This window comes from Gossypium hirsutum, chromosome A13, assembly GCF_007990345.1.
Source record: "Gossypium hirsutum isolate 1008001.06 chromosome A13, Gossypium_hirsutum_v2.1, whole genome shotgun sequence".
NCBI classification, from domain to species: Eukaryota; Viridiplantae; Streptophyta; class Magnoliopsida; order Malvales; family Malvaceae; genus Gossypium; species Gossypium hirsutum.
The window spans coordinates 89,289,182-89,312,405 of record NC_053436.1 but is presented as its reverse complement, the minus strand read 5'-3'; the positions used below and the strand labels follow the sequence as shown (position 1 = coordinate 89,312,405).

The following is a 23,224-nucleotide window of genomic DNA, read 5'->3' as shown; positions in this document are numbered from 1 at the left end:
TTAATTTTCTGCACATTTCTTGATTGATTCAAATGGGTTTTCTTAAATCTAATATATATTGGTGTTCATTTTTTGTCTAGTAATTAGGAATGAGCATTTGAAAAAATTATTGACATAATCGGTTTCACTACTCTTATTTTATTATCTTAATTTGATTTAAAATTTTTTCGAATCGAACCAAGTTAAATGAAATAAATTTCGAGTCAAGTTATTTAATTATAATTATTCGAGTTAAATTAAAATATAAATAAATATGTCAAATTAAAGTTTTGTTATAAAATAATTAATTTTACATTAGAGCATATAAATTTGAAATCATATATATTTAAAAATTTTAGTTAAAATAATAAAAAAATATTTTAGTATCATATACTTAAGTCATTAATTAACTTATTTATGTCCCGAAAATTATTATTTTAATTTTTTAAAATTTTTAACTTTCTTTATATATTTTTTAGATTTTTTTGAAAATTTTATATTTTTTTAAAAAATATAAATTTTAGAATTTTTATAAATATTTTAAATTTTAAAAATTATTTTTAATTTTTTTTGTAATTTTTCTTGGAAAAAATCAATTTACTTATTTTTAAACTTGATAGGAATCAAATAGATATTTACATAAATATGTTATTCGAATTGTAAGATTTAATTCTATTCAAATTCGAAACTCGATTAGATTGACTCGAATTTTTTTTTTAAAACCTGATAGGAATCAAATAGATATTTACATAAATTTGTTATTCGAATTGTAAAATTTAATTCTATTCAAATTCGAAAGTCGATTAGATTAACTCGAAATTTCGAGCAGAATTTTGGTCACTTCTAATTGTAATATGGGAAAAACGAATTTTTGAAAAAATTTTGTTTATTTTGGATTCCTATTTTCTTGAATGTGATATGTTTTGGAGTTGTTAGATTAAAGGTAAGTGTTCCCTTGTGAAGGAATTTTATTAAGTTTGAATCTTTATATATTAAAGTTTTGAAGTTATTATTATGAGTCTATAAATTAATCAAGTCAATATTACTCTTCCATTCAAGAATTTACAAACTTCTGATTTGGTTTCCTATGAAAAGGTTAAAGATTCAAGATTTAATATTCTTTTATCCCCATCTTAAACTTCTGTGTTGATGCTCATAAACTTATTTTTTATTTTTTTAATTAAAAATCATTAAGGGTTATCTTTACTACATTTTCAACAAATACAAATGTAACACACTTCATTATTTATATGTACCATGTGTCAAATAATATTTGTATTTAACACTATTAGAGTCAAATGTCAAATAAAAATTTAGGTACCATATTAGACAAATTAAAAGCATAAGTATCATATTAACAATTTTGTTAAAATATAGGGAGATTTGTTACTATTATCCCTTTTAATAATATTTTTATTCTTCTTTTTACCACTAAATCAATTTTTTAATAATTTCGGAATAGGTTAAAATTTTAATACATTAAAAAAAATAAAAATATCCACATTCTCACCATTAAAAAATAATTTATTATTTGTTAAAGATCAATATTTTTGAGTGATTTTTTTTTAAAAAAAAGTATGTAGAAGGATAATAATCATAAAAAAAAATTAGAGAGAAAGTAAGGGTACGTTTGGTTCACTGTCATGGAATAAGGCTGTAATTGAATAGAGTTATAATGGAATAGAGCTGTAATCAGTAATTCAACTGTTTGGTTGAATGGAATGGAATAGAATAGAACTGTAATAGTATTCTTGTGTTTGGTTGAATGGAATGATGTTGTAATAGCATAAGGAAAAAAACTAAAATGACCAGAATACCCTTAGCAGAATTTTTTTAGGGAGATGGTTATTGTTGTTGTTATTAAATTTTAATAAGATTATTATTAAAAATAATTTAATAAAAATAATAAATAATTTAACCATATTTTAACATAATTAGTACTAAATATAATTTAATAAAATAATATATAATTTAATAAAATTCTTAATAAAATTATTATTATATGAATTAAAAAATCATAATATATAATATTATAAAAATAATATATAATCTACTTTATTATATTTAAACTGCAATACTTATTTAATGTGCTAAAATATCATTAGTGAAACAAATAAATTAATTATTCTACCAAAAAAAAACAAAATATTAGAAGTAATAAATAACTTGAGAATTATATTTCACATCCAAACATAATATTCATGTGTTAACAAAAAGTTACATAATTTCATTAGTTTATATGTCATAATCCATATGTTATAAAATTTTATAACCTCAAAAAGTTACAACATTGTAATGACATTCTATCATGTCATTGTACTATCCAAATGTTACAAACACAAAAAGTTACCAAAATATCATCAACACAACCATGATTTTTAATGGTCAGCAAGAAATCTTCTGACCCATTCCAATTGCACAGCAAAAGGTAAACTAAAGAAAATGAGCATTTGTGTTGGATGATCTGGAATTTTGCTCAATGTGCGATAGAACTCATCCTCAGTTAAACCTTCTACTTCACATAATGTTGGATATAATTTCAGAGCACTTTCTTGAATGGTTATTTCTGACTTTTTTTGAATTAGCACTTCGGAAGAAATACTCTTACTGATTTTAAGGCCAACGATCCATATGTTTTTTGCCAATAAAGTGGCAGCATCATTAAATGAAGTAGAAGAATCACTTGCATCAAAAATCTTTTTTTTTCCTCTTTGATAATGTGGAATCACCATGGTTTCTAGTTGGTTGTGGTTGTGTAGCTGAAAGATCCATGTCATCTAAAGAAACATCAGCTTCGCATCCATGGAAATCATTTCTTTCTTCATGAGTATTTGTAGCAGCTACATCTTTAACATCTATTTCTTCAATAATATCAGCTGCTGTTTGAGCATCTTTCCTAGTGGCTCGATCTTTTGCGTAGATTGCAGTAAGTTGGTCATAATAAGAGAAACTCTGATGTTTGAATTGAACGACTTCTTTATGACTCTATAAAAATGAGAAATTCATATTAGATATAAGTTTAGTTAAAATAAGATAATAAAGACTTGAAATAATTCTTACATTTATATATGAGTTCCACACTGCATCTTCAGCAACAAAAAGTTGCCTATGCTCATCCCAACCAAAGCCGCTATTGTTTTTTCCACTAGGCATGTCATAAACGATTGACCAATCCCTTTTCAATGTCCTAATCCTCGACTCAAGATTAGGTTTAGCCTTCAACAAGGCATTGGGTAAAACTTTTTCTAACATTTTTTCCAACTCATTTAAATAGCCAGCTTTGAATCCCATATCTGCATTAAAGGTTCCAACATTGTGCAAGTCAACCATACAAGCAACCAACGCAACATCTTTTTCTGGAACCCATTTCTTTTTGGTTCATTGAGAATTTTGGGAAAAAATACTTGATTGTGAAAAACTGACATAACTATCTTAAGAAAAAACGCAAATTAAAATTAAGTTCAATATTATGCATCAAAAGGTCAACACGTTATAAAATTATAACACATGATGAATAAAAAGAAAATAAATTATCATTCAACAAGTCTAGTACAATACAAAAAAATAATTCAAACACCACCAAAGTTTCATAAACTAGATACATGAAATAACTTAAACAACTTAACGTTTATTATTTTTACCCTAAACCTAACTAATTTCTAGATGCTTGCCATTCATCGAACATTTGGTTGGCTAGTTCCATCCTCCAAGTAGCCCATGCATCCGATGGATGAATATTTACAATATTCGATTCATCATCATCTATCACATTACTAGGTAATCCTTCTCCCAACTCCGCTTCAATAGGATCAAGACTTAAATGGGTTCGAATAAAATTATGGAGCAAACAACAAGCAATAATGATTCTATTGTGCACCCTCACAGGATAGAATGATGGACTCCTAAGTATTCCCCATCTAAGTTTTAATAACCCAAAACATCTTTCAATAACATTACGCACTGAAGCATGTTTTATATTGAAAAATTCTTCTAGAGTACTTGGCTGGTAACCCTGATGCCACTTATTCAAATGATATCTTTATCCTCTAAAAGGCGGAAGAAATCCCTCACAATTTGTGTATCCAACATCAACTAGATAATAACAACCTATAAAAAGAAACTATTTATCATGGTTAATTTCCCAAAAAAGTATGATCTTAAAAATTAATTCAAATTCCTCTAATTTTGCACTTTACCATGAGGAACTTTTAGTTCATGTCTCCTACTAATGGCATCTCGAAGAACTCCTCTATCAACAACAGAACCTTCCCAACCAGGAAGAAGATAAATAAATTGTATATCAGGTATACAAACACCTAACATATTTGTTGCTATGTCACCTTTTCGCGTTCGATATTTAGGTTTATCATGTAACGCCCCAAATTTTTTTAATTTTGACTTTTGTGAATTGTGACACAAATATCTTTCTGCTTCAGTGGTTAAATGTTCTGTGTATGTGTGAGGTCCCAAGTTCAAGCCACGTCTTTGGCAAAATTTTGTTCTTCTTCTAAATCGAAGCCCTATATCTGGTTAGTAGGTTTCTAAGTAATTGTTTGTAGATACTTAACAGAATGGGCCTGCTGGTTTGGTGGTTAAGAGGAGTGTTAAGTTACTGGAGGTTATGTGTTCGAATCCCTGCATGAGCGAAGGGAATTATTTTTTGCTTGATGTCGTGTAGGTGTTTGAATAAACTTGAAATTTTGATGGGAGTGGGATAGTGGAGTTAGTGGGAGGAAGTTGAGATTCTGTGATTATCAGAAAATATTATGACTATTATTTTCCCTAAAAATACAGTTTTCGGTTCTCCTTCTATTTCCCTAAAAATTTCCTGTTCGTTCTTTTCTTTTTTTTACTCCCTATCATTTTCCCTCTTTTTCCTTATTGCCTTTTTTTGCGTTTTCCCATCTGTTTCTTAGTGGCCGCATCTTGTTATCTTTGTACCTTTGGGTGTTAACGATAAGGGTTGTAAGTATGACTATCTTTTAGTTATCGAATCATTGTTTAAATGAGGTTTTAATTCGTGTTTAGGAGGCCATTGAGTGCTTGTGAATTTTTGACTAGTGTCATAGAGTGCAATTTTACCGGTGTTCGTTCAAAGGTAAGAGATTTAATGGTTTTAAGTTGAAATATCTCATCAAGTTTTCGATCGAATAATTAAGAGACTAAGTTCGAAAAGTATTGGTCAATTATAGGTCCTGGATATCTTGGGAGTGTTTCTACATCGAAAATGTACCAGGTGTGTACCCAAAACGCAGAAAACGGGATTCAGTTAAAAGCTAAAAAAATATTTGTTAATGCCACAAGGGCGTGTGGTCGCCCGTGTGGTAGGCAGTGTGATGGAACACGGGCGTGTGATTGACGAACCAGACCGTGCACGCATGACACAGCCATGTGATGGCAAGGTAGGCCGTGTGCGAGACACGGGCTACACTGATTTGGGCCGTGTGGGCCACATGAATGTGTGGGCTCACAAGGGTAAAACCACACGGACGTGTGGGATTTTGGGCTAGGCTGTGTGATCCACACTGCCAAGGTTAATTTGGGACGTATGAGCCCACACAGGCAGGCCACATGGGCTTGTGAGCCTATTTTTTTGAAATATTCTGTAAGGTTGCACAGGTCACCCTAGTTGACTGTGGACCTACTGTAGGGTCGGTAAGCTTTACTTAAACCCCTAAGTATATGAGCTGAATGTATGGTGTCTTATTGAGCATGTTATCCGTACAGAACTGAATGTACGTTCTGTTATTAGCATATTTGCATGTCATTTATGGTATGTTGCATTGCATTGGGGCGGGTTTATGATATTTGGAGGAAGTATTTGAAAGGCTTTTAAGCCTGTTATCTGGCAGCTCAGCTGTAATATTCTGATTATGTGTCGCATTTCGGTACAACTTGGTGTATAAAGATGGGTGGGTTGATTTATTCCCCACATGATGTGTAGGGCTGGACAGAGATGGTGCGTAGAGGCTGGTGGGTAGGATTCTAATTTACTGTATCTGCATTCTGTATCTGATATGGGCCAATGCCCTAATATAATTGTGAAACTGTATCAGATTGGGCAAAGGCCAAACTGAATCTGTAATTGGTTTAGGCCTAGCCAGTATTTGACTGTATTCTAATGTGTTTCTGAGTGCATGTTTTCTGTGGGGATTACACACTGAGTTTGCAAAAACTCACTCTTTCTGATTAATCTTTACAGGTAATTCCCAAACTTGACGGATCAGCGCAGCGGAAGACTTGACGGTGGCCACACTTAAAATTTACACTATTCTCGTAAATTTTTATATTTTATTAATTATTTGAGGTTTGATGTAAATTTTGGGGACTTTGGACCATTCTGGTTTTTTACTTTGGATTCTTAACTGCTTTACGGTTTTAAAACAGCTAGATGATAAAAACTCGATTTTGCTTAAAACAATGGTTTCTTTGAACACCAATGGTTTTTCCCCAAAAATAAATGTTTTCAAAGCTTCCGCTAAAAAGATATGATTTTAGTTATAATGAAGAACATGTTTTCTTCGAACTAAGATAAAGGCTAATTAACTAGAACGGTTTTAACTCGACAAACTCGTTTTTGACATCCATTGCATGTGACATCGCCAGATTTGGCCATATGTCTAGGCTGGGTTTGGGGTGTTACATATCAACTGTTGGAATCTTGATGTGGGTTCCATCTAAAGCACCTAAATAATTGTACATCACATTTATAAAACCTCATGTTAGGATACTCTATTTAAATCTAAATGGACTAAATTATGTACGAGCTATATATAGAACTCACTCCAATACCTTGAACTATTTCCACCTTGGGTCTGTAGAATTAGCTGTAATTGGCTCTGCCTTTTTAGATAACACATCTTGTAAGTGAATGACAGCATTTAAAACATTGTGAAAATGATCTACTAACGGTTTCCCCGGACCTATTAAAGTGATGCTTGATAACTCAATTTTTAAGGTGATGAGAAATGATATGTAAAAACATTACCACTTGCTCATCAACAAGCATGTTCCTTGATGACTTCAATCCCCATAAAGTTCGTAACATCTCACATTGTTTAAAAAAGGTAATTCTATTCATCCTAACTTGTTCAATACAAGTCTCGTCACTAGTATATACAAATCTTTTCACATAATCTAGTTTTGTATAAAAATCTAAAATATAGGATCTAATCATTGGTCTATAAGTATGTAGGCTACGGATGGCACCCAATGTAACTAAGAACCAACTCGCAACTGTACACATTTGCAACCATATTGTAATAGCAAGACCAATTCTTTTACGTCACTAACTTTTTACTATTAAAGGCAGACGAGCCATTGCTGCAAGATATTAAAGCTTACATATCTTCAAATTGTAGTAAAAGGGTCACATTTCTCCAATACTAATTTCAATAACAGTAAAACAAAATTAAAGAATTTAATTGCCAAAGAACTTACAGTGATTCAGTGAATACAAGATGCTCAACTCTGGGTGGAGGAAGCAATCAAACAAGCCAAATAAGAAGAGGAAGCGATAACAAACTGTCAAAGAAAAATGAACAATACATATTACTAATCTTTACAAAGCACAAAATAAAATTACAATTAAATATAAGGGTCTATTTAAAATCTTTAAAAAAAATACATATTATGAAAAATGAACAATACATATTAAGAATCTTTAAAAAAATATAAAATAAATTCACTACTTTATCCTACAATGCGCTTGTTTTATGTTTTTATCTGTTTTTTTGTGTTGTATGTATTTCAATTATTTGATGAATAAATAATTGTTTCAATTATTTCTCCAATTTATTTGGCTTCAAACATTCAAAACTTGCAATTAATTATCAGTAATGTAGGTTAATTGAATGAAAATGTGGCTTATGATTTTCCTGTGTTTTGAATGCAATTTTTCTTTCTTTAAAAAAAGAAAAAGAACAAAAAGATAGGGTAGATATGTAAGATGATTTGTTTGAGATAAGTTTCTATCAGGAACTGATATATAGCTATCCATCCATGGGTTGATTAGTCTATCAATACAACCAGTGCTTCAAAGCCTCCCCATCTAAATATGGCAAAGAAACAGTGTTTAAACTCCATGTTAATGTATTAAATTTTAGCTAACAAAGTCACAAGCATTACTTGATACGACCCGGCCTCAGTGATGAGAGTCGAGTCGTTGATGTACCCGATTGTGAATTGGAGTAATATCAAGGTTTGTCGAAGATAGGTTAAGAAAGAAGGGATAAAGGCTCAAATTTAGTTCAAAAGGGGTTATGAAGTGTATTGAGGATGATAGGTGAATGAAAACCAAGTATTCAAGTTGAACCAACACAATATAAGTGTGTTAACCCGGGACTTATACGAATACTTAGGAAAGGTTAAATGTTGTATGGATGGAAAACGAATAAAATGGAACCTTGACCCACTATCAAAGATGATAGGAACCTCGGTATAACTTGAACGCCACACTTTGGATGCAAAGTGATAAGTTCGGATAAGAAGAATGGGTTGACGCCACAAGGGTTACTTGATAAGTCAAACGAGTCTTTGGAGAACAATGAGAGTTGTAAACAATCTCACAAAATGTAAAAACATTAATTCAAGGTTCTCCTCCCCTTACAATGAAATTTAACAGATATTTATAGGCAAAACAAAAGGGTAGCCGAATGGGTAAAATTGGAAGCCAAATTCGGCCATGGTGCTTCCTCAATTTGTTCCTTAAATTATGCATGATGTTGGCCAAATGCTTCCTTAAATTCTTCCATGAATTATGCATGATGTTGGTCAAATGCTTCCTCAAATTCTTCCATGAATTATGCATGATGTTGGCCAAATGCTTCCTCAAATTCTTCCATGAATTATGCATGATGTTGGTCAAATGCTTCCTCAAATTCTTCCATGAATTATGCATGATGTTGGTCAAATGCTTCCTTAATTTGTTCCACAAATTATGCATGATGTTGTCCACCTCTTCTTTGCCGTCCATGTACATTGTCCTAGCAAATTCAACAAATTTACTTAGCTTAAATCTCACACATTAATTCGGCTGAACCATGATATGTTTAACATTCTGCATTTAAACAACAGCAGCATTAAACAACAGCAGCAAAACACATTAATTAACAGCATTAAATTCGTCCAAAGTACACAATATCCTGCACATTAAATTCGTCTGGAAAAATTAATTGACAACATGAATTAAATTTGTCTTAAATTTAGACACACTTAATTAACTATTAGACATCTATTTAATAGGTAATAAACTAAGACACATTAAAATAAAAATGTCCAGATTTTTAAACAAATTAATTAACTTATTTAATTAACTAATCAGCAACTTATTTATTCCATCATCTAAATGCAAACTTAATAAATTGCATTCTAGCTCCATAAGCTAGAATCCGCCCAAATTGAGCTGGGACGAGCTTGTGAGAATAACGAGCCTCGCTCGTGAGTCGAGCCAAGAAATGTTTCCAGGGCAGGGTCGTATCATTACTATTATGCACTAACATACTACTGAGCCAAAACTGTTCACACCTGTAATGACCTGAATTTTACCGTTACCTGAAAAGTGTATTTTCGGGTCTCCGTTTCTGAAAAATAGATTCGTAAATATTTACTAAAAATATTTACGAAGTTAATCGAGTGGTTAATTAGAGTTTAATTAAGTGAATTAGCTTAAATTAAGGATAATTGGATAAAAGGATTAAATTGAATGAATTGTGAAAGTTTAATTATAGAATAAAGAAAATTGAAAGGACTAAATAAGTAAATAAGCCAAAAAGAGTGCCAAGTGTATGGCAAAAATAAAATACAAGTGTAATAAATATAATACACACATTTGTAATACATGTATGTATTTGCTTATTATTTAAGTAAATATTAATGTATTTATTATTATTAAATTGATATTATATGATAAATAAATAAAAGTAAGACAAATGTGTGGTAATGATTGGGTACAAGTGTATTAATAAAAATACATACACTTGTAATGCTTGTATTTAAGTATTAATAGATATTTATTATTTATGAAAGGTATTTATTAGTTAAATAATTATATTATAAGATTTTTATGTGAAAAATAAATAAAAAGTTGACAAATGTATGGTATGTATAGTGACATGTGTAATATTAGTATATGTACATTTGTAAAATACATGTATAGTTACTTATTATATAAGTATATTATTATTATTATTATTATTATTATTATTATTATTATTATAAAACAAAACAAAGTAAAAGAAAAAGAAAACAAATAGAAAGAAACAGAGAAGAAACGAAATAGGGGAGAAAGAACAAGAAAAAGAAAGGAAAGAAAGGAAAAAGGGGAAATAGGGATTTTGAAGCTTGGAAGTTTAATAGCTAACATTGTCTCGGAAAATCTCGGCTAAGTAAGGACAAGACAAAGACAACGGGAGTTAGCTTGGAAACTACGATTTGTATTTCTATAAACAGAATCTAATAATTATTTGTTGAATTTATTATTTATATGAATGGTAAGTATTATTATTATGGTATTGAATTGAATAAAAATTCACGAATTATTAGTGATTATTGATATTGATTAGAATATATGAATATTGAATGGAAAATTGAAAAATGTATATTGTATTGCAATTAAATTGCATGTGGATTGATGTGGAAAAATGTATTAAATTGAATTGAAATTAAATTACAAATGAAATTGAAAATTTGAAAGCTCACTGAATACCCTATTAACTGTATCGGGCTAGTCGGATATAGTTGGCAAGCCATAGGATTGGATGTGTTCAGGGACATTTCGACTGTGTGTCAACTACTGTGACTGTTCCGAATTGGTTCCGAAGAGGTACTCCGTACCTAACTGTTACTTTTATTGTTCCGGATTTGTTACGAGGAGGTACTTTGTGTACCGCTACTGTTACTGTTACCGTTATGGTGTATTCCGGCTTCAGCTGATGAAACACTGCGTACTATCCCTGGTGTGTGGGTTAGATTCGTGTATCCGTCCAGGTCTGAGTCATGTTAATAGGGGTAATTAAAAGTATTAAAGGTTGACTGCTATGGAATAATTGACTGTTATTGAATAAATGACTATTACTGCATAACTGACTGTTATAGAGTGCCAAAATGTTACTGTATGAAATCGATAAATTGATTGATACTATAAATGTTTATTGATACTGAATCAGGAACCGAAACGTGAGTAAAACATATGAATGGAAAGTATTAATGTTTTGATGATTTATGAATTCATTTGAAAAGCTAATCGAGTTAATAAATGATAAAGATTAAGTGAATTATGAATAGTTTATTTATGAATTGAATGATAAAATAATTATGATCATTATATGAATTTATGTGTATGTTATATTTTAAGTATTGGTTTATAGAAATACCACTGAGTTCATACCGTATGGTTTGTTTCCGTGCGCAGGTTAAGTTAAAGTTAGATTGTTGAATCAGCATCCCAGGCCGATCCCGAACTCAATAAGGTAAAGCTTGTTAATTGTTGATAATGGCATGTACCTACAATGTCATAAGTATGTTTAATCATGTTTGGACTGATTGAATGGAGAAATTTTGAAATGCTTGTTGTCTACAATTTGCAGGATTGGTAATTTTTAAAATACAAGGTTCATTTTGAATTCACATGGTTTGTCACACGGCGTGTGAGACACATGGCTTGCACATGGGCATGTTGTTAGGCCGTGTGTCCCTTGCACTTAAATTTTTACAATCGAGTTAGTACACGGGCGTGTGCCTTAGTTGTAACACCCCAAACTCGGCCTAGAAGTTAGGCCCGAATCCGGCGTGTCACATTGAAGTGTTGTTCGAAAACCTTGTTTCCATTGAAATCCCTTCTTATTTATTTAAAACTTAAGTCTCAATTTGTGTTTGTTAATTTCGAAATTTGGCTTATTGAAAAGTTGTATACTTTTGAAACCTTATTTGTTGTTATAATCGAAAACCAAGTAAGTTGTGGAAGCTTTATAAAAGTTCATAGTTTGCGAAAGCGTGTTGATAAAAAAAACAATTAATGTTTTTAGAAAACCGAGTTCTACTTAAAACAGATAATAAACGTAACAACTAAAAATCTCCAAACTAAAACAAAATCCAAGGAGGCCTTATTATAAAATTTAAAACCCAAATCATAATTTAAAACAGAATTAGAGTCCAAGTAATCGTATGGCCATCTCCGAGTCCCTCGCAGCACCGATCTACTAACGCTGGGGATTACCTGAAAAAAATAAAAGATGGGGTGAGTTTGGAAAACTCAGTGTGTAAAGTATCCCAACCAGAGCCCAAATCAGTTCAAGCTTTACAGGGCTTAAGCCCTATTCAAAAATCAGAGTTAATTGGGCCTTAGCCCATATCAATATTAATCTGGGCCATAGCCCCTTACAATATCAGAGTATACTGGGCCTAGCCCATATCAGTATCAATCTTGGTCGTAGCCCTATTACAAGTTGAGATATATTGGGCCTTGCCCATATTAACACAGTTGGACCCATTTCAATACAGTTGGCCCATAACAAAACAATCTCATTTGGTTAATGCATGATAACCCCATCCAACCCTGCACTTGCCTCCGTCCATCCCTACACTTCCTGTGAGGAATAAATCACCCACGCCATCCCTACACTTACAGTGTTAGCAGCGATTGCGGCACTAACTATAATCTGCAGCAAACCTGCTTATATAAGAATATGTGGCACAGCCACCAGAACGGGTTCTTCCTCCATAACAAAACCCAACCCCATGCAGTATGACATGTATGCAAAATATATATAATTAACAAGGCATGCTTCAAAAAGACAATCAGATTATAGTGTAAGAACAGTTATTTACCCTCGAGGGGCGTGATCGTAAACTTACCCCTTTAGGGGTATTACGGTAATTCTACCTTACAGAGGTATTTCAGTAATTTTACCAGTCTTTTTAGGGTTTCATGCTCATTACAGTTATTAATGCGTCTCCAGAATACTTACCGGACGTTTTTACCGAAATGGGCCCGTTATCCATTACCCAATTTAGGCCCATCAAAGCCTAAATTCACCGAGGTGCACGAAATTGCACACTTTGCAATCTTACCGTTGAAGTTACCAAAATTATCAATACAAACAATCCCACGAGCGCTTGCACGCTCGCAAGTTCTCGAAATGCCAGCTTTTCGGCTTTTGCCGATCTAGTCTACTACTGGGTGTCATTTACACACCTGTTTTTCGACGAAACGTTGATGAGTTCCACACACGAGTTGCCTAGAATCAGTTACTAACACGTTAAACTATGAATCCATAACAACTTATATACAAATCCCCTTACCAATAATTGGCCATTAACACCTTAGGCACTAAAGTTCTTACCTTTGCCGGAATAGGGACTAGATCTAAATCTAGTCGTTCCAATTATCCAAGCCCTCGATTAGTAGCCTTTAATCCACACTAGAGTAAAACAAATCAAATAACACCACTAAACCCTTTTAGTTTAGTCGACAGGCACCCTTTGCATATAGGGGTTTTTCGGCTTCTAAGGAAAGAATAGAGGATTCGGCCACAAAGAAATTCGGCTAACAAGATGTGAGAGATATGGATGAAGAGGAGAGGAAGAGAAAAGAGAATAGAAGAGAGAAGATAACAGTAGAGATTCAGCTTTGAAAGAAATCAAGGAAGGAAGAGATGAGAAAAAGAAAGAGAGAAAAGAAGAAGAAAGAATTCGGCTTTAGGTAAAAAGGCAAAATAAAAGAATGAAAGCAACCAACAGAATTCAGCCCCTAAAGAACCTACACCTATTCGGAAACTAAACAATCGGTACCCCTTTACAAACAAAAAATGCTAATTTATTACACCAACCTCTCCTAGCCGAATATGCAACTCCAAAGTCCTACTTTTGATACACCGCTCCCTCTAATTCAAATCCCTTGAATTTAGCCCGTAGCAAAGTTTGAATTTCACTCAAACTCCTTCCACTGATTAGAAACATCCTTATCCACTCCTTGCACAGCTTCAGCATGCTGCCAAGATAGTCCTAATCAGACCCCAACTCCTTCCCCACGAGTGCAGCAAAAACCTCACCTTTTGTGCGCAAGGTGAGGCTCGAACCCCAGACCTCCGTCCGCCGTTGCACCTTCGCCCGTGTTACTGGCCACTGTACCACGCTTCTTTCTTTGCTAATATAGGGTCACAACTACTTATAAGCCTTACCTGTTGAAGCTCCGGTCCGCTTAAAAATAAAGGAGAAAATCGCCTTCCCCGCCACTCGAACCTGCAACCTCCAGAAAAACCAGTTACAATGCTTGCCGCTGCGACACAACCCCTCTTTTGTTATAATATGACTGCGTTTACCTATAAGCCTTATTCGCTTCAGTCACGGGCTACTTAAAAAATAAAACAAGTTTTGCTGTCGCCTACATTCGAACTCGCGACTACTGGGTCTCCTTAGCTCGAGGCTGCCACTGCGCCAAGGGCGCTCTTTGTGTCAAACTTCATTCGTAACTTTCTTTAAGGCCTATCTTTACGCCACCTGATTACTAAAAAAACAAACGTTACGCGCACCGTGCCTAGAACCCAGACACCTCCCACGCCCTCCTAGCGTGCTTTGCCACTGGGCCAGGTGCTTGTTTGTGCTAAAACTCAGCCCAAATCACTTATAAGGCCTAATGCCCAGATCCCTTTAGGAAAAAAAATGCTCAAATTTTTGCCAGAGCCCTGGGTCGAGCCCAGGACTTTTCCTGAACTATAAACCCTTCGCAATTTATTTAATTACTAACTAAACATACTAAATTAAATCATCCCATTTATTCGGGCCGTCTTCTACTCGAACTCAAACTCCAAACCCAATATTTCTAGGCCCAATTTTTGGGGCGTTACAACTCTACCCCCCTTAAAAAAAATTTCGTCCTCGAAATTTTTGATCCAACTATCAGTTGTCTAATACCGACTATTGCACTATGCTACCGCTGCGCATTCTGATTAAAAATAATTCTTAATACGACCCAGAACATCTAATTACCAAAGTAAAGAAACATTTATCAAGCACGCATACAACTTGTAACACACACTTAAATAGAATAAGCTTGGCAATCCTGAGTTTGATGCTCTTTGGACCCATATCTAAAGCATGCTCCTGTCTTCCTATGGCATTCCCCCGGATGACGCCTGTTGCAGTTCTTGCAGGTTGGATAGTTTGGTCGTGTCTTAACATGTTTCACAGAACAAGGCTCGGTCTTTTGAGAACTAGAATTCTTCTCCTTCTTACACTCCAAGCACCCTGCTTGAAGCGTTTCCCTAATTTCTTTAACCTTGGTCTCCAATACTTCTTCTACCACTTTCCTTACTAACTCGGCTAGTGCCTCAGTCCCAAGCTCCAAGTTACCGCAACCCGAAGTTGGCGGACTTCGCTTACCCTCAGAATCCATATCAACACTCTACATTATCAGCATGCATAAAAATAACTACCAAGATCTCGATTAAAAAATTTTAGTACTTATTCATATGTTTTATGCAGAGATAGTATTTTAAAGTTTCTATTTTTACAGAATCATAGTCTAGCTATAGTCTCAGTAGTCTAGGGTTTTTAGTATTGCCCTAGCTATAATGTCATGATATGGTCTCAGTTCTATCTACAGTAATATCTTAATAAAATGTAGTATGAGTAACAGAAATACTTACAGACTTGGTGCCGGGGATTCAATGTGCCACTTCTTCGGTTATCAATATTTCAGAAACCTAGAAAAACTTAAACCATTTTAAGATTGAACCTTAAAATATGTATACCTTGTAAAATATCTTTGAAAAGAACTTTCTAAAATCATTTCCAAAATACCCTAAGTTTAGCAAAATTTTTCGAAAAGCTTTTTAGACCTGATCTATAGCCGAGTTGTTGCAACCAGGCTCTGATACCACTAAATGTCACACCCCTAACCCGGCCTAGAAGTTAGGCCCGAATCTGGCGTGTCACATTGAAGTATTTTTCGAAAACCTTGTTTCCATTGAAATCCCTTCTTATTTATTTAAAACTTAAGTCTCAATTTGTGTTTGTTAATTTCGAAATTTGGCTTATTGAAAAGTTGTATACTTTTGAAACCTTATTTGTTGTTATAATCGAAAACCAAGTAAGTTGCGGAAGCTTTATAAAAGTTCGTAGTTTGCGAAAACGTGTTGATAAAAAAAGCAATTAATATTTTTAGAAAACCGAGTTCTGCTTAAAACAGATAATAAACGTAACAACTAAAAACCTCCAAACTAAAACAAAATCCAAAGAGGCCTTATTACAAAATTTAAAACCCAAATCAGAATTTAAAACAGAATTAGAGTCCAAGTAATCGTATGGCCATCTCCGAGTCCCTCGCAGCACCGATCCACTAACACTGGGGATTACCTGAAAAAAATAAAAGACGGGGTGAGTTTGGAAAACTCAGTGTGTAAAGTATCCCAACCAGAGCCCAAATTAGTTCAAGCTTTACTGGGCTTAAGCCCTATTCAGAAATCAGAGTTAACTGGGCCTTAGCCCATATCAATATTAATCTGGGCCATAGCCCTTTACAGTATCAGAGTATACTGGGCCTAGCCCATATCAGTATCAATCTTGGCCTTAGCCCTATTACAAGTTGAGATATATTGGGCTTTGCCCATATTAACACAATTGAGCCCATTTCAATATAGTTGGCCCATAACAAAACAGTCTCATATGATTAATGCATGATAACCCCATCCAACCCTGCACTTGCCTCTGTCCATCCCTACACTTCCTGTGGGGAATAAATCACCCACGCCATCCCTACACTTACAGTGTTAGCACCGGTTGCAGCACTAACTATAATCCGCAGCAAAGCTGCTTATATCAGAATATGTGGCACAGCCACCAGAACGGGCTCTTCCTCCATAACAAAACCCAACCCCATGCAGTATGACACGTATGCAGAATATATATAATTAACAAGACATGCTTCAGAAAGACAGTCAGATTATAGAGTAAGAACAGTTATTTACCCTCGAGGGGCGTAATTGTAAACTTACCCTTTTAGGGGTATTACGGTAATTCTACCTTACAGAGGTATTTCAGTAATTTTACCAGTCTTTTTAGGGTTTCATGCTCATTACAGTTATTAATGCGTCTCCAGAATACTTACTAGACGTTTTTACCGAAATGGGCTTATTACCCATTACCCAATTTCGGCCCATCGAAGCCCAAATTCACCGAGGTGCACAAAATTGCGCACTTTGCAATCTTACCATTGAAGTTACCAAAATTATTAATACAAAACAATCCCATGAGCGCTCGCATGCTCGCAAGTTCTCAAAATGCTGGCTTTTCGACATTTCAGCTTTTCGTCTTTTGCCGATCTAGTCTGTTAATGGGTGTCGTTTACACACCTATTTTTCGATGAAACGTTGACGAGTTCTACACATGAGTTGCCTACAATTAGTTACTAACACGTTAAACTATGAATCGATAACAACTTATATACAAATCCTCTTACCAATAATCAGCCATTAACACTTAGGCACTAAAGTTCTTACCTTTGCCGGAATATGGACTAGATCTAAATCTAGTCATTCCAATTATCCAAGCCCTCGATCAGTAGCCTTTAATCCACACTAGAGTAAAACAAATCAAATAACACCACTAAACCCTTTTAGTTTAGTCGACAGGCACCCTTTGCATATAGGGGTTTTCAACTTCTAAGGAAATAATAGAGGATTCAGCCACAAAGAAATTTGGCTAAAATAGAGGATTCGGCCACAAAGAAATTCGGCTAACAAGATGTGAGAGATATGGATGAAGAGGAGAGAAAAAGAAAAGAAAATAGAAGAGAGGAGATAACAATAGAGATTCGGCTTTGAAGGAAATCAAGGAAGGAAGAGATGAGAAAAAGAAAGAGAAAAAAGAAGAAGAAAGAATTCGGCTTTAGGTAAAATGGCAAAATAAAAGAATGAAAGCAACCAACAGAATTCAGCCCCTAAAGAACCTACACCTATTCGGCAACTAAACAATCGGTACCCCCCTACAAACTAAAAATGCTAATTTACTACACCAACCTCTCCTAGCCGAATATGCAACTCCAAAGTCCTACTTTCGGTACACCACTCTCTCTAATTCAAATCCCTTGAATTTAGCCCGTAGCAAAGTTTGAATTTCACTCAAAATCCTTCCACCGATTAGTAGCATCCTTATCCACTCCTTGCACCGCTTCAGCACGCTGCCAAGAGAGTCCTGATCAGACCCCAACTCCTTCCCCATGCGTGCAACAAAAACCCAACCTTCCGTGCGCGAGGTGAGGCTCGAACCCAGACCTCCGTCAGCCCTTGCACCTTCGCCCGTGTGGTTGGCCACTGTACCACGCTTCTTTCTTTACTAATATAGGGTCACAATTCTTACCTGTTGAAGCTCCAGTCCGCTTAAAAATAAAGGAGAAATTCACCTTCCTTGCTACTCGAACCTGCGACCTCCAGAAAACCCAGCTACACTGCTTGCAGCTGTGATACAACCTCTCTTTTTTTATAATACGACTGCGTTGACTTATAAGCCTTATTCGCTTCAGTCATGGGCTACTTAAAAACTAAAACAAGTTTCACTAGCCCCTGCATTCGAACTCGCGACCACTGGGTCTCCTTAGCGCGCAGCTGCCACTGCACCAAGGGCGCTCTTTGTGTCAAACTTCATTCGCAACTTTCTTTAAGGCCTATCTTTACGCCACCTAATTACTAAAAAAAACAAACGTTGCACAGGTCGTGCCTCAAACCCAAGCACCTCCAACGCCTTCCTAGCGTGCTTAGCCACTAGGCCAGGTGCTTGTTTGTGCTAAAACTCAGCCCAAATCACTTATAATGCCTACTGCCTAGATCCCTTTAGGAAAAAAAATGCTCAAATTTTTGCCAGAGCCCTAGGTCGAGCCCAGGACTTTTCCCGCACTATAAACCCTTCGCAATTTATTTAATTACTAACTAAACATACTAAATTAAATCATCCCATTTATTCGGCCCGTCTTCTACCTGAACTCGGACTCCAAACCCAATATTTCTAGGTCCAATTTTTGGGGCGTTACATTAGTTGCCACAGCTATGTCTTAAAGTCAGTTTAGTACACAGGCCACATGGACGTGTGTCATGGTAGTGTTTAAAAGTCACTGTTGCACACGGGTTGAGGACACGGGCGTGTCCCAAGCCGCACGGGCATGTTAAATTAGCCACACGGGCGTGTTGTACTGTTCAAAGAAAGAAAATTTAAAATTTCACAAAAAAATTTCCTAAGCTTTCGATCAAATTCTGGTTTGTTTTAATTACACTTGTAAAGTACTATGGACCCATTAAAGTTATGTTTAGGTGGATAATATTGCATTTATACTTGTTTATGTGCAAATGTACTGTAATGATTGTTAATACTCTGTAATCCTGTTTCGGTGATGGGACAGGGTTAAGGGTGTTACAACATCAATAGCCCTTGCACTCCAAAAGTTGTGCTGAAGGCTCTGCACAAGTTCTTAAAGTCTCTAAATGTTCTTCTCTTGTGATAAGATGATCTGCAACAAGTGAAATATTAGAAGTTAATCACACGTAGAATAGTCGGCAAAAGATATGTATCATGCCAAAAACTTCAAGTCCAAGTCCAACATTGAATTTAATTAATGCTCAACTACAAGTTTTAAAATATTATGTATTTGAAGTTGAAAATCTTAGCTAGTATTCTGGGTTTTATTTAATAAAAATTATTTTCTTCATTTCAAACATAATATAAGGTATTTTATCCAATCTATAATTAAATTTCAAGAATTTCTTGATTGAACTGATTCAGATCCTAATAAACAAGTATGCAGGCAATTCATGGGCATTTTTCATTTGTGCCAAGTATACAAATAGCAACTAATACCCAAAGTTTCATACCAGAATTAATTACTGTAATAGAAAGAACACTGAAACACTGTTGATAAAAGGGTATTATGAAATTATCTACTGTTGGAATATTCAAAGTAAAAAAACTAAGAAAATGAAGGTATAAATTAGATTTGAAGGCTGGAAACTACATGGTGATGGTAGTGGTTTAAAGCATCTGTTGATTCTACTATACCAATCAAATTAATAGATAAGCATGCATGATCCAAGTCCAATATTGAATTTAATTAATGCTCAAGTACAAGTTTTAAAATTTTGGGTATTTAAAGTTGAAAATCTTAGCAAGTGCCTAAATGCAAATTCTGGGTTTTATTTAATTAAAATGAAAATAACTATATATAAATAATTAGAGTAAGTTTAGAAGTTTACCAGTACTTTTTATAGTCTTCCCATCTATATCACAATGAAAGTGATTCCGGCTATTCCACCTTCAAACAATGATAAAATTAATCACATTTTTATTTTTTTATAAAATAAAAAGTGAGAATTGATACCCTATTAGAGGAGTACGAGCAACCCCATTGGCAATGAACATACCCATGAATTCTATGCTTGCTATGTCACACTATGAAGATGATAACAAAGATGATAACTTGAGATTGAAAGTTTCAGAAATGGAGAAGATACTTGAGGAAACTATGGAAGAACTGACGCAGAAGAAGGCTGAATGGCAGAATCTAATCAAGGAAAAGGAGGAGATGGTAAATCACTGTAAATCAATGGCCGGCGATAAAGATGGGCTACAGAAAGAAATTCTGGAGGCAAAGAGAAATCTCAATGATTTGAGGGCTAAAATGGTACATGAAACAAATCTTGTAATAACCGAACAAGATCCCTTCCTATCTTCAAACAAAGTTGAAACTGATCCCTCAACATTTTGATACAAAACTCTATCTCCATCTGCCTCAACATCTCTAGTTTTAGATTATTCGATACCCTGCAATGATCAGCTAATAAACGAAGAAATGTATATAGTGCACTGGTCAAAACTACAGGCTTTTCTTGTAACAAACAATCTCATTTACTTAAACAAAGACTTACTAACTCGAAAGATAACCAAAGATTCCCATCACTAAAATCACCACCAATAATTTGCCTCATTAAACACACTAACAAACTATCAATTCCTGTAGCAAAAACATCAATAATTTCTTTAGTAACCCAAATTAATTGTTCCTTTACTGAATCAATAAGCTTTCCATACAATTCATTAAAAAATTCCAACAAGTAAACTTAAAAACAGCTTATACCCATCAATGACAATAGCATGTAAGTGCTTAATATGAATTTTGGCGAAATAGGGTTCGATTAAAACACCATAGAGAATAGCTTGATTAAGTAGAGTGTATTCTTGGGGATCTGGGATAGTTAATGAAAAGGGGGGTCTTAATTTCGATTGAAGAAGGTCAAAAGCTTGCCTTAGAGAGAGTTATAGCTGATTGTGAGCTTCATAGGATGAGACTTTAATCAGTTGCGAAGCCATTAAGAGTAGTTTTCATTAAGAAAAAGCAAAAACTTAATACCTTGTCAGCAAACTGCTTCACTCGATTCAACACCGATTTAACATCTGGGTGTTGGATCGTTAGCCCTTTCCTCTCACGCCGAAGTCGAATTTTCTCGAGAAAATTGAGAAATCTGGATTTCAAGCTTTGTTTTTGTTGAGAGAAAATTGAAACCGTTGACCCTGATTTCAACCGGAGCTTGAGGATGAATTTGTGGAGCTTAAGAGGAGCGAGAATCAATGGAATTCACTGGTAGGTAAGATTTTGGTGGCTTTAAATTTGAGATTGAATCTAGGTTCAGGCTTGGATAGGGTTGGTGAGGATGCTTCATACGTGAAAAAGAGGGAAAAGGTTGGAAGGAAATGGGAATCAGATGTGAAAAAAAAGAAGAAAATGCTCAGATGTTAAAAAGAAATGAGAAGGGTAAATTTGAAAAATTTTCATGTTGAATTGGTATTCCGTTGGGGGGGGGGGAGTGCTAAATTGTAAACCGCAGTTTTACCTTGGATAAGGCTATATGGAATACTGTTGTAATGGGCTATTACATCCAACCAAACAATGGAATAGGGATGGGCCTACTGAATTCAGCTGTAATGGCTTCAAAGTTTAATTTGTTACGTGATTTTTTTGTCTCAATAATTAAGTATTTATATATTTTTATTACACACGTTTCATATATTCATTGTGACACATGATACTATTTAGTTAGGGTACCAAATTAAATATTAAAATCAAACTCAAATACCAAATTAGGACAAAAATTCAAGTATCAAATTAAATATTGGAATCAAGTAGAGATACCAAATGATATATTAACCCTTTATAAAATACTTAAACCTTTTTCCACTAAAAATAATAAAAATGTTTTAATAACTACTTAAAAATAATAAAGTGTATTATGTTTTATTTTTATAACATATTTTTATATTATCCATAAAAAAATACTCAATTAGTAATTAGTATTTGTTGGTATAATGTATTAAGTTATGAAGGATGTGTTTCAAAGTTCAAGATGATTAGTTTAGTTAATAATTAAGTAGTTGAAGTTAGTTAATTAATTGAAAAAATAATAGAATATAACATATTTTTTATTTAATTAACTTCAACTACTTAACTACTGACTAAATTATTGATAAACACTTTTAACCAGCAATACTAATACCAAACTGCCTTCATACCTCAATATAATGAATAAAATTTTAATAAGAAAAAGAAGAGCAATCATTTGAGTATCATTCTTTCATTACCCTAATCCCAAAAAAAGCATCAATATATCAAAAAATCATTTGATTAAAAATGCATATTCACGAACATAAGGGTTTTTTGTTGCTTATTCGATTACACCCAACCCTAAAAGCTTGAAGTTACAAACACAAATCTAGAATTTTACAACACTTTTGCTAGTAATCTACTTGCCTTCTCTTTTATGGTTTTTCAATAATTATGGATGTAATAGATGCTATTGTGGTGAATGAAACCACAATATAAAAGTTGCAATTGAATCTTGTGCATGTGTCGCCCTTCTCCAACTAATTACAAAGCTAAGTTTCATTGTCTGCCTATGGCGAAACATCCAATAGGTGACAATATCAATATCATTTACCAGTTCATGTTCCATCCCCAAGTAAGCATGTACATCTTCAAAGACCAAAGCTTGAAATTCATGTCGTACTTTTTCCCTTCGGAATCGTATGTGACTGTCGGTATTCTTTCTCGTCTTCATTCAATAATGGTAACATGCATTGCTGGATGTGATCCTTGCTCAAACAAAGCCTTGCTTCACTCACATTCAAATGTGAATATATATTTTTAATGGTTTTGACTATTGAATTCAAAACTATCAAATTCAAAACATAATTGGAGATATGAAATTGACAA

The 23,224-nt window shown here is 34.0% G+C and overlaps 1 long non-coding RNA gene and 1 pseudogene across 1 annotated transcript; both read right to left on the bottom strand.

Moving 5' to 3' along the window:
- Positions 1-11,973: 11,973 nt before the first annotated feature.
- Positions 11,974-16,372, bottom strand: LOC121212449 (uncharacterized). The gene is made up of 2 exons (XR_005907658.1): positions 15,624-16,372; positions 11,974-12,193 (listed from the first exon to the last, which is right to left on the bottom strand). It is a non-coding gene; the product is annotated as an uncharacterized lncRNA (long non-coding RNA).
- A 2,812-nt stretch (positions 16,373-19,184) lies between these two features.
- LOC107894358 (integrator complex subunit 3-like) lies at positions 19,185-21,327 on the bottom strand (annotated as a pseudogene).
- Positions 21,328-23,224: the final 1,897 nt, after the last annotated feature.